This window comes from Crocuta crocuta, unplaced genomic scaffold, assembly GCF_008692635.1.
Source record: "Crocuta crocuta isolate KB4526 unplaced genomic scaffold, BGI_CrCroc_1.0 scaffold127, whole genome shotgun sequence".
NCBI lineage: Eukaryota > Metazoa > Chordata > Mammalia > Carnivora > Hyaenidae > Crocuta > Crocuta crocuta.
This window is the reverse complement of record NW_027532008.1, coordinates 7,192,850-7,202,013: the sequence shown is the minus strand read 5'-3', so window position 1 is coordinate 7,202,013 and position 9,164 is coordinate 7,192,850.

Sequence of the window (9,164 nt, the reverse complement as noted above, 5' to 3'; positions counted from 1 at the left end):
CTCCGGGCCGGGGGCGGGGGCTTCGCGGGACTTTCCGAGCGGGGACCTCGGAGGGGGATGGGGGATGGGGCGCGGACTGGACTTCCGTGGGGGAGGGACCTCCCCTCCGCCTTGGATCAGGAGCGCACGGAGCTGCAGACCCTCACCGGGGGCGACACCCTGTTCCTTCTCCCTAGAGCCGCTGGCCTGTGCCAGCAGCTCTGTCCCCCGCCATCACGAGCGGGCAGCTCACAGTGGGCCGGGTCAAGAACTTGGAATCCAGGAATCCAGGGTCAAAATGGTCTTCATCGTGGGCAAGTCCCTGCACCTCGAATTTCTCATCGATAAAATGGAACCACACTCCTCTCCCTCCCCCCCTCCCCCACAGGCCCCTGCGGTGATGGAATGAGTTAATTCAGCCCATGCCTGGCACACAAGAAATGCTTAATAAATAGCTGCTACAAGAGTCCTGCACTGTAAGTCAAAACTCTGCTCTTCCCACAAATGGATGAGTGAAGAAAGGAACAGTCTCCAGAATGCCCTTCTATTGCCCACTCTCATCCCCCTCTCCTAGGTGACCCCCTGACCCCCACTGCCCCGTGAGGAGGAGGAGCAGGGGGTCAGGAATGGAGATGCCCCACTAGGTTCCCTCCCTCAGCAACCTTCCAAGGAGGCACTGTGCTCAGGGTCCTGAGTCCAAGAGTGGGTCACTCACTCACTCACTCAACAAACACTCTGAGCCCCTCCTCTGCCTGCTGCACACCCAGGGCTCACAGGCCAGTGTTCCACCCTGCAGGAAGCAGTCTCTCCCACCCCCAACTAAAGATGTGTCAGGAGGCACCTCACCCACCGCTTCCCCAAGGCCCACTCTGGTCCCCGGAAGAGGGAGGGATTACCCCAGGGAGTATCTCAGAGCCATGAGGTTTCCTGTGGGGTTTTCTGATGAAGGGAATGCATGGAACAGACGCAGTGGGGGAAGGAGGGCGGGGAGGAAGAAGACCAGGGGTACAAAAATAGGGCAGGGACTTAGGGTAGGAAGGGTTCTTCAGAAGCCTTTCAGGAATGGTTCTGCCTGGGCCCTGGGCCAGGGCTGTTAGCCCCAGCTTCCCCTGGGAAATGTCTGTCTGTCTGCTCTGGGTATCGACCTTCACAGTTAGCCTCACTCAGGCAGAGGGAGGTGGTGCGCTGGGGCTCCTCATCTCAGACCTGAAGAAACTGAGACCTTGGTTCACAGTAATCCCTTCTCTTTTGGCAGGTCGGCCCCTGGCTCCCCTCCCTGCCGCCACCTTGGGCCCCTTCTCTCTGCACACTCTGATGGTCACAGGAGCCCTCAAGAGCGCCTTGTGCAGAGGCCACGCAGGGCAAAGGAGATTTCCTGGTGCCAAGAACTATCCCCTTGGTTTGGTGTTTAGAGGAGCGTCTGGCTTCCTCTTGGCAGGGTGCTCTGGAGCCAGCGCCAGGCCCCTTCTGCTCTGGGCAGGCCCACAGATTCCTGGGTGGAGGACCCAGCCCAGGCCAGTGTAGGAAGCCCACTCCTCACAGGGCAGTCCAGCAAGGCTCCCGAGGGGCAAGCCCTAGGAGCACGGAGGCTGGCCTAAAGAGAAGGAAGTCTTCCCTTGCTAAGCAGTAGCGGCAGCAGGGGTGCCCAGAGAGCTGGGAGAGACGGGGAACCAGGAGCTGGGCCTGGGCCATGGAGGGGTATACACAGCGCCAGGACTGGGAGCCCAGGACTCCAGGCCTTTCCAGGCTGCTGTACCCCCTGGACATGGCCCTCAGCCTCGTCAGTCTGTCTTTTCAGGGGGAATGATTCCTGAGTGGACTCTGCGTGTCCACTTGGCAGGGTGGCCAAGCAGTCTCCAATGTGCCAAGTTTCCCAGCCGGGCCTGGCCCCCGGGAGGCCCTGCTGGTTCGGGGACAGTGGGCCCTTGAGAGGGGTTGTGGGGGCTGCAGGATTCCCACCGAAGACAAAGAGCCCAGTGTGGGCTCCAGCCTCTTGGGTTCCGACCAGCTGCAGCTGCCTCACTGGCAAGAACTGGGGGTGGGGTGGGGGTGGGGGTCACGCTCCCTCAGCCGGGGATGCACAGTCCACTCTCTGGCCAGCTTCTGGCCCTCCAGCAACAGCAGCATTGAAGTGCACTTTTTAAACCTGCAAGACCACTTCCGAGAACTTACCCTCTGCCACATCGCAGCGTGTAAGCCTGAAGAGGAATGGCCAAGGACAAAGGGACAGGGAGGCAGGTGCTTAGATCCTCTTCCTTCAACTCTCTCAGGGTTCAAATCCCAGCTCTCCCACCTGTCAGCTGTGGGACCTTGGGCAAGCCACTTAATCTTTCTGTGCCTCAGTTTCTTCATCTGCAAATGGGGTTTATGACAAAAATAACAGTACCCATTTCAAAGGATTTCACCAATGATTAACTACATTAATAGCTCTGAAGCACTGCAGAGAGTCTTTGAAAAGCATGTGCTTGTTAAATAAAACACTGGCTACAGCATCGTTTTTCATTAGGCTGAACTACACGAAGTCACCATTTCTGTAGAGTTAGTGAAGATTTATTAGTAGGAGTTCCAAAACAAACTAATGACCATCCAGAGGGAAACGGATAAATAAATTAAGATCCACTTATACCACGCAGCTGTTGGAAAGAATGGGGCAGATCTGTGTGGGCAAGTGGAATACCCTCCAAGATAGACACACAGACACACAGACACACAGAGGCAGTGCAGTACGGGTGTAGGCCCTGAGGCGCTGGACCAGGCTCTGACACTTCCTAGCTGTGTGCCCTCAAACACATTATTTAGTACCCTCCAGACATCTGGCCTCCACTAGAACTCAGTACTCTCAAGTGAGCACGGACCCAGTGCTCCCTGAGCAGCACTGGGAAGTCCTGGCCGTCTCTGAGGTCGAACAGAGCTCCCTTCTTCCTTTCCCTCCAGCCTCTTGCCTAGAAACAAGAGCCAGGCTTCGCCCCAGGGTTCAGGCCCTCCCTTGGTGGAAGCTTCCTCTTCTGGGCCTCCTAGATTTGTACCCAAGTTGTTCAAACAGGTGCCAGGCTGTGCGAAGGAGGAGGGAAGGGTGCAGAGCTCCCTTTCCAAGTTCACTGCTGATTGAACTCTGGGAGTTCCACTTACCTGCCTCCAGCTCCCCCTTCTCAACCCTCATCAGGGAAATGTAAGGCCATAGGGAGGGGCAGACGCCTGGGAAGATCTCCCACCCAGGCTCCAGATGGAGCCAGTGGGGTCAATTCTTGTTTCCCATTCAGGATATCTGTCTGGGACCACCTGGGTGGGAGGCAGGCGGTCCTGGGCTTCCTGCCCAGCCATGCAGCCTCCTGTGTCACTCTGCACTAATCAGCTTTCCTCCCTGGGCCTCAGTTTGCTCATCTGTTAAAACACCCACACTCTGATGGGTTAAAGACAAAATAATGGAAAAATGCACTTGCCTTTAGAGAATTCCATGGACTCAAGGCATCATTATCCTTAGCTCATGGCTTTTCTAGCCAAGCCACACCCACCCAAACCCAAGATGCTATAAACCCTGAACTCCCAGAGGAGTCTCCCGGGGGAGTCCCAAGGCCCTGTGAAGGGAGGAAGTTGCCTGGGGAGCAACTTCCTAGTGAGGTTACTGACCCAGCCATCCCCTGTTCTGGCTCTGACAACTCTGTCTCATTCAATGGGTTCCTGAGAACTAAAAGTGTCCCCATCAGAGACCAGGACAATACGGCCTGGCCAGAATGACCAGAATAAATGCCTCCACTCAGACCCCCACCATTGAGGATGTGTCTCTATTCACCATATGGACCATGTGCCTGGAGCGTCCCTGAGAGCAAAGCCCTTCTGGAAATAAACACAACCATCAGGGTACTTCTTTCTCCCTTCAATCACTCAACAAATACATGTTGAGCACCTACTGCGTTACTGATGCTATGCAGGCACGAGTGACAGAGGATGAACAAGACAGACAACGTTGGTGGTAAGGCTGCATGCACACCTGCACAGCAATTTCACCAGGTCACACATGCACTTGCCCTTGTACTGTGCACAGAGACATCTAACATGCACCTACAGAGATCACATCAAGATCAGATGCATGCAGACATGCATGCATAAACATCAGTCCCTGCGTTGCCAAGCACCCCCATACACATACACAAAGGTCAAATCTAGCTTGCACACAGGCCCCAAATCAGTGTGCACTCACCTACTGACTGTGGCTGTATTTGTATACACACTTGTGTGTTTGTGAACACACAACAATAACAACAGATTCGTGCACAGAAATCACAGGCCCATGCACTTACATTATGCTCACACAATACACACAGACAGACACATGTGCATACACATATCACACACACACACAATGAGGCCAGCTAACTACTGGAAGAAATAGAGGTTGGAGAGAGGATTGCTTTGGGGGGGTGGACGGGGGAGGTCCAGAGGCATGCAATTGCTGCATCCCTAGGGAGCGGGGAGGCCGAGGCCCCTCTCACACATTATAGGCTGGAATCCAGCCAGCCTCCCTCTTCTGTCCCCCAGCTAATGGCATGGCCTTCTCTGCCCATTTTCAGGGGCAGGTAGGCCGAACTGGGAGACTTCTTGATGCCCAGAGCTCCACCCAGGGCAGCTGGGCCGACCAAACCCTGTACTGGGGGCAGAAGACTTGGATTGTGGCCCCTCAGCTCTGTTGGTCACTCGTTTCCTAGCACAAAACCCTTCCCACTTGGAGCCTCTGCTGGTGCATCTTCAAGATGGGGGACAGGACACTCTGACAGTTCCCTAAAGTGCCAGCCCTTCCCACCCAGCCAGTCTGGGATTCTGTGAACCCCTCTTTACCTGGCCAAGGTCCCCACCATGACAGTGGTTCTCAACAGGGGTGGTTCTGCCCCCTAAAGGGCATTAGAGAAACACATGAGGGCGGTTTTGCTCATAAGCGATCACTAGGGACAACCACTGTCATTCCCACCTGAAGACCTGTCATGCATCAAGTATCCTTCCAGACATTCATGTGGGTGAAAATCCTGTTTATTCCCTCCTAGAACCTAACTCTACATGCGAGTATTTTTTTAGTGTGGGTTTAATACATACTGAAGTCTTCCAAGGATGCAACTACTGAAGCCATTCTGATCTAGAAATTAGGTATAGCGGTAATATTTTTCGGCCCTTAAGTGTAAAGGTTACACATACATATGACAGAGGTGCAAGCATTTGGTTACTCCATTAGGTCCTGTGGTGTTATCATGCCAGGGCATTTACCTATGAAAGTAGAGGGATTTTACTTCTCTTAGGGCAATACATTGTTTGGCTTTTGAAATAGGTGTGTAGGTAGGCTTATTATCTAGGAATGCCATTAAGAAAATAAAGAATGCGCTTTTAAATAGTGTTCTGAATCGGGCCTGAGGAGCCCGCCGCGGTCCCGGACGCCCTCAGCTGGCCATCACAGGAACTTCAGGGTGAGGGCCGGGCGGGCTCCAGCACCAGGGACAGCGCCCCGGGACCGTGCCCTGGGCTCTCTCCTGGGGCAAGCGGGGACCCTGAGGGCGCCCGGAAGAACCTTCTTGTTTTCTCGGCTGCGCATTTGCCACCACCAGCCCCACCCCCCCGCACTCCTCTCCTCACTCCTTCTCTAGTGCGGAGGTGGTCCCAGAGCCTGCCCTCTCCCTTCTCCCTAGCGCGAACTGCCGCGCCTCTCCCGACCCACAACGGCACACCTGCGCTCCACAATGGCCGCACCTGTGCCGCCACCGCCCACCATGTTCCCGCCGCCCCCTCTCCCCGGGACCCGTTCTCTCGGTGTGCAGATCACAAGGCCGCACCTACGCGCTCTGGGACCTCTTTGATCCCCACAAAAGCTCCGTGAGGCAGATCATGCAAGAGTTACGCGTCAACCATGACTGATGGGGAAACTGAGGCTTGTAAACAGAGCAGAGCCAGCTTCTGACGCCCCCTCAAGACCCCAGCCACCATCACACATGCATGTGCCCCACCTCAGTAAGCAATGACTAGTTCCCAAGGCCCTGCGCCACGCACTCTGGTTGGTTCAGTCCTAATGATCACCCTGTAAAGTAGATGCAATTATCACTCCCTGTTCACAAACTGAGGCCCTGAGGGGCTAAGCAGCTCATCCACGGGTTAGTAGAAGTAGAAGTGACTGTAAAGACATTCTGAGGTCTTAACTCTGCTGTGAGTCGCTCTCAGGGACACTCCTGCTAAGAAGAAAGCCCTTCAAACAGCACATGCTGCCTTGCCCTGACCTGGAAGCCTGAGAGCCTCAGGACTGGGGTGCAGTGGTTACACCAGACTCCTCACCCCTCACAGAGGAACTCCTATCTTCCCATCCTTACATAATTTAGCCTCACAAAGCACTTCCCTAAGGCACACAGTAGGTGTTTAATAAATACTTGCTGCTTGGCTGAAGCCCAGCCTTCCAAGAACCAGGTTTCTAAATGCAAAACCACATGGCCTGAGCCCAGAGCCTGGACACAGAGCAGGCAGAGTGAGCCATGGGGTAAGCGTTCAGGCATGAGACCCAGGCAGAGCAGGGCTCCAGCTCAGTCCTCAGCTATGTGACTCTAAAACTCAGTTCCCACATCCAGAAAATGGAGATGTACCAGCTGGTGCTCACAAAGCACCTCTTAAAAAAGGTGATGCGCACAGAGAGGGAACTTAGCACAGTGCCTTATGGCCGCGGAGGGCTTGCACGGTGGTGGTGGCTAATGCCACCGTCAGCAGAGTCTTCTTTGGGATGAACAAAATCCAGAAGCCCCTGCTGAGTCATGCCCCCATTTCCACAGGGTAAATCAGGCTGCAACTACACCACAGGCAAGCTGGAGGACAAAGAAAGAGGCTGAAAAATGCACAGTCTGTGGCTGGATTGGGGGCAGGAGGAGGGAGAAGAGGCAGCCATACTGCATGGAGGGGGGAGTTTAGGAATGTTTGGAGACCTACAATCTCACTGTCTAATCTCTGACTCTCAGTTCCCTGCCTCAGACTCCAGATCAGCCCCCTGGTTTCCTCAGCATGGTAGGCACTCCATCAATCCATCATGAATGAATGAATGAATGAATGAATGAATGAATGACATCCTAGTTTAGCTATGAACAAAAAGAAGGATAAAACCTATTTTATTCCTATCCTATTACACATAGGGGTTGACCCTGGCATGGGTTGGAGTCACAGGGACCTACGTTTGAACCCTCACCTCTGTCACTTTCTGGTTTGTGACTTCTGGCCATTTTCATAACCCTTTGAAACCTCAGTTTCTTCATCTGTAAAAGGGATGGTAATGATAATAACAGTACTTACTTCATAGGGTTGTTCTTAGGATTCAGCGTCAAGTGCTCAGTCCTGGCACACAGTAGACATTCAATAATTAGGGACTGTCTTTAGTGCTGTTACTAGCCATGTGCTAGCACAGCTATATACTGAGCCATTAGACCCGGGTCCTAGACCCAGCTCTGACACTGGCTTTTTGTGTCTATGGGCGGGTCCCCACCCCTCTGGGCCCAGTTTCCTTTTCTATATAATGAGGGTTCTCCAAGGCACCTTCCCAGTCTGATTTTCTGGGGCAGCCTGGCATGTTGGGCGAGAGGCCTCCAGGGAACAGCTCTGCCCCTCATATCACTCTCGGCATGGAGACGGAAAGCGTGTTCCCAAGACAGGGAGACAGACGGGCATCACCGGGAGACCCAGAGCTTCACCTGAAATCTGCCCTCTTCCCACCTCCACAATTTAGAACAGAACCAGGCCCCCTAGACACGCCCCCTGCCCTGCCCGTAATGGAGAGGCAGTCTCGGAGGCATACCACGTGGGCTCTGGGCCTCCCGGGTCCCAGGATGCTGCAATGGGCCCAGGGGGAGAAGAGATCTGGGCTTGGAGACAAGTACCAGAGCTAGCTGCGTGCTCTCAGGCCCATCTTTTGGCCTCTATAAGCCTCAGTTTCCTTAGCTGCTAAGCAGGGAGGCGAATAACAACCACCACTCGAGTTTCTCCGGCCTCAAGGGCCCTGGCGTGTATGAGAGGCAACCCAGATGTGAAAGCCCTTTGTGAATTGCTACCATCAGGCATAATCATAATAATTATTATCTGTAAAACAAGGGGGCTGGACCAGCTGATCCCACGGGCTCCTCTCCAGCTCTGATGCTGAGGATTTCTCGGTTTCCACGCTGGGAATTCACGCAGACACAGGCCAGGAGAAAACAGGGGTCTGTGGGATTGTATCCAGGAGCCTCTCAAACAAATCTCTCCATTCATTCATCCCCTTCTCCCAACCCAGCCTGGGTGCTGAGCCCCAGGGAAAGGCCACAGGGAAGGGGAAAAGGTGGGAGGAGGACCTGGGAGGTCCAGAGCCATGTTCTCAAGATCTGGAGAGCCCCTGCCCAGAACTATCCAGAACTATCCCTTCTCCTCTCTACGGCACCCTCCCCTTAACCCCTAATTCTATATGCAGCAGGCCAAAGTGGTTAAAAGTGGAGTCAGACAACCCTTAATTCAAATCTCAGCTCCAGCCACATACCAGCTGGGTGAACTTGGGCAGGCTGTTTAACCTCTTTGAGCCTCAGTGGGCCCAATAACAGCTACTCTGAGGATTAAATGAGAGCCACGGAAAGTGCTCAGCATTGAGCCCCACATCTGTAAGTACTCCATTAATGTCCCCCACCTGTGTTCTGTCAGTCAGCCTCTATTCTGCTTCTCCCTTGCCAGAACCTTCCCTGGAATCCCTGAGCCGGCCACCTAGTCCCCACCCTGGCCGACAGGGGGCAGGCCTCCGACAATGTAGCATGAGGGCAGGGGTAGGGGACAGGCCCCAGGTTTCTCTGCCCATCAGAGGACCACAGAGGGCCAGGGAGGCCTGGGGGCCTGCGTGGTGACTAGGAGAGGCATAGGCCCTGCCCTAGGGGCTCTGTGCAGTCCTGTTTCTGGGAGCTTGAAGTCCTCGAGGAGGGACCGAGAGGGCACCCGTGTGCACCCCGAAAAGCTCCACTATCTAGGTGGAAGCAGGTGGTGAATGGGACGCGGCTGGAGCCCACACACTCAGAGCTTTCAGCCCTGTGGTATCCATCGCCTGCTGCCAGAGCTGGCGTGAGGGCCCGCAGCAGTCTGCCAGGAGCCGACGGCCTCTCTTTGGACCTCCAAGATCAGGAAAGGGGCAGGAGGGTGCGAGGCTGGCCCCCCACCAGCTTGGGCCG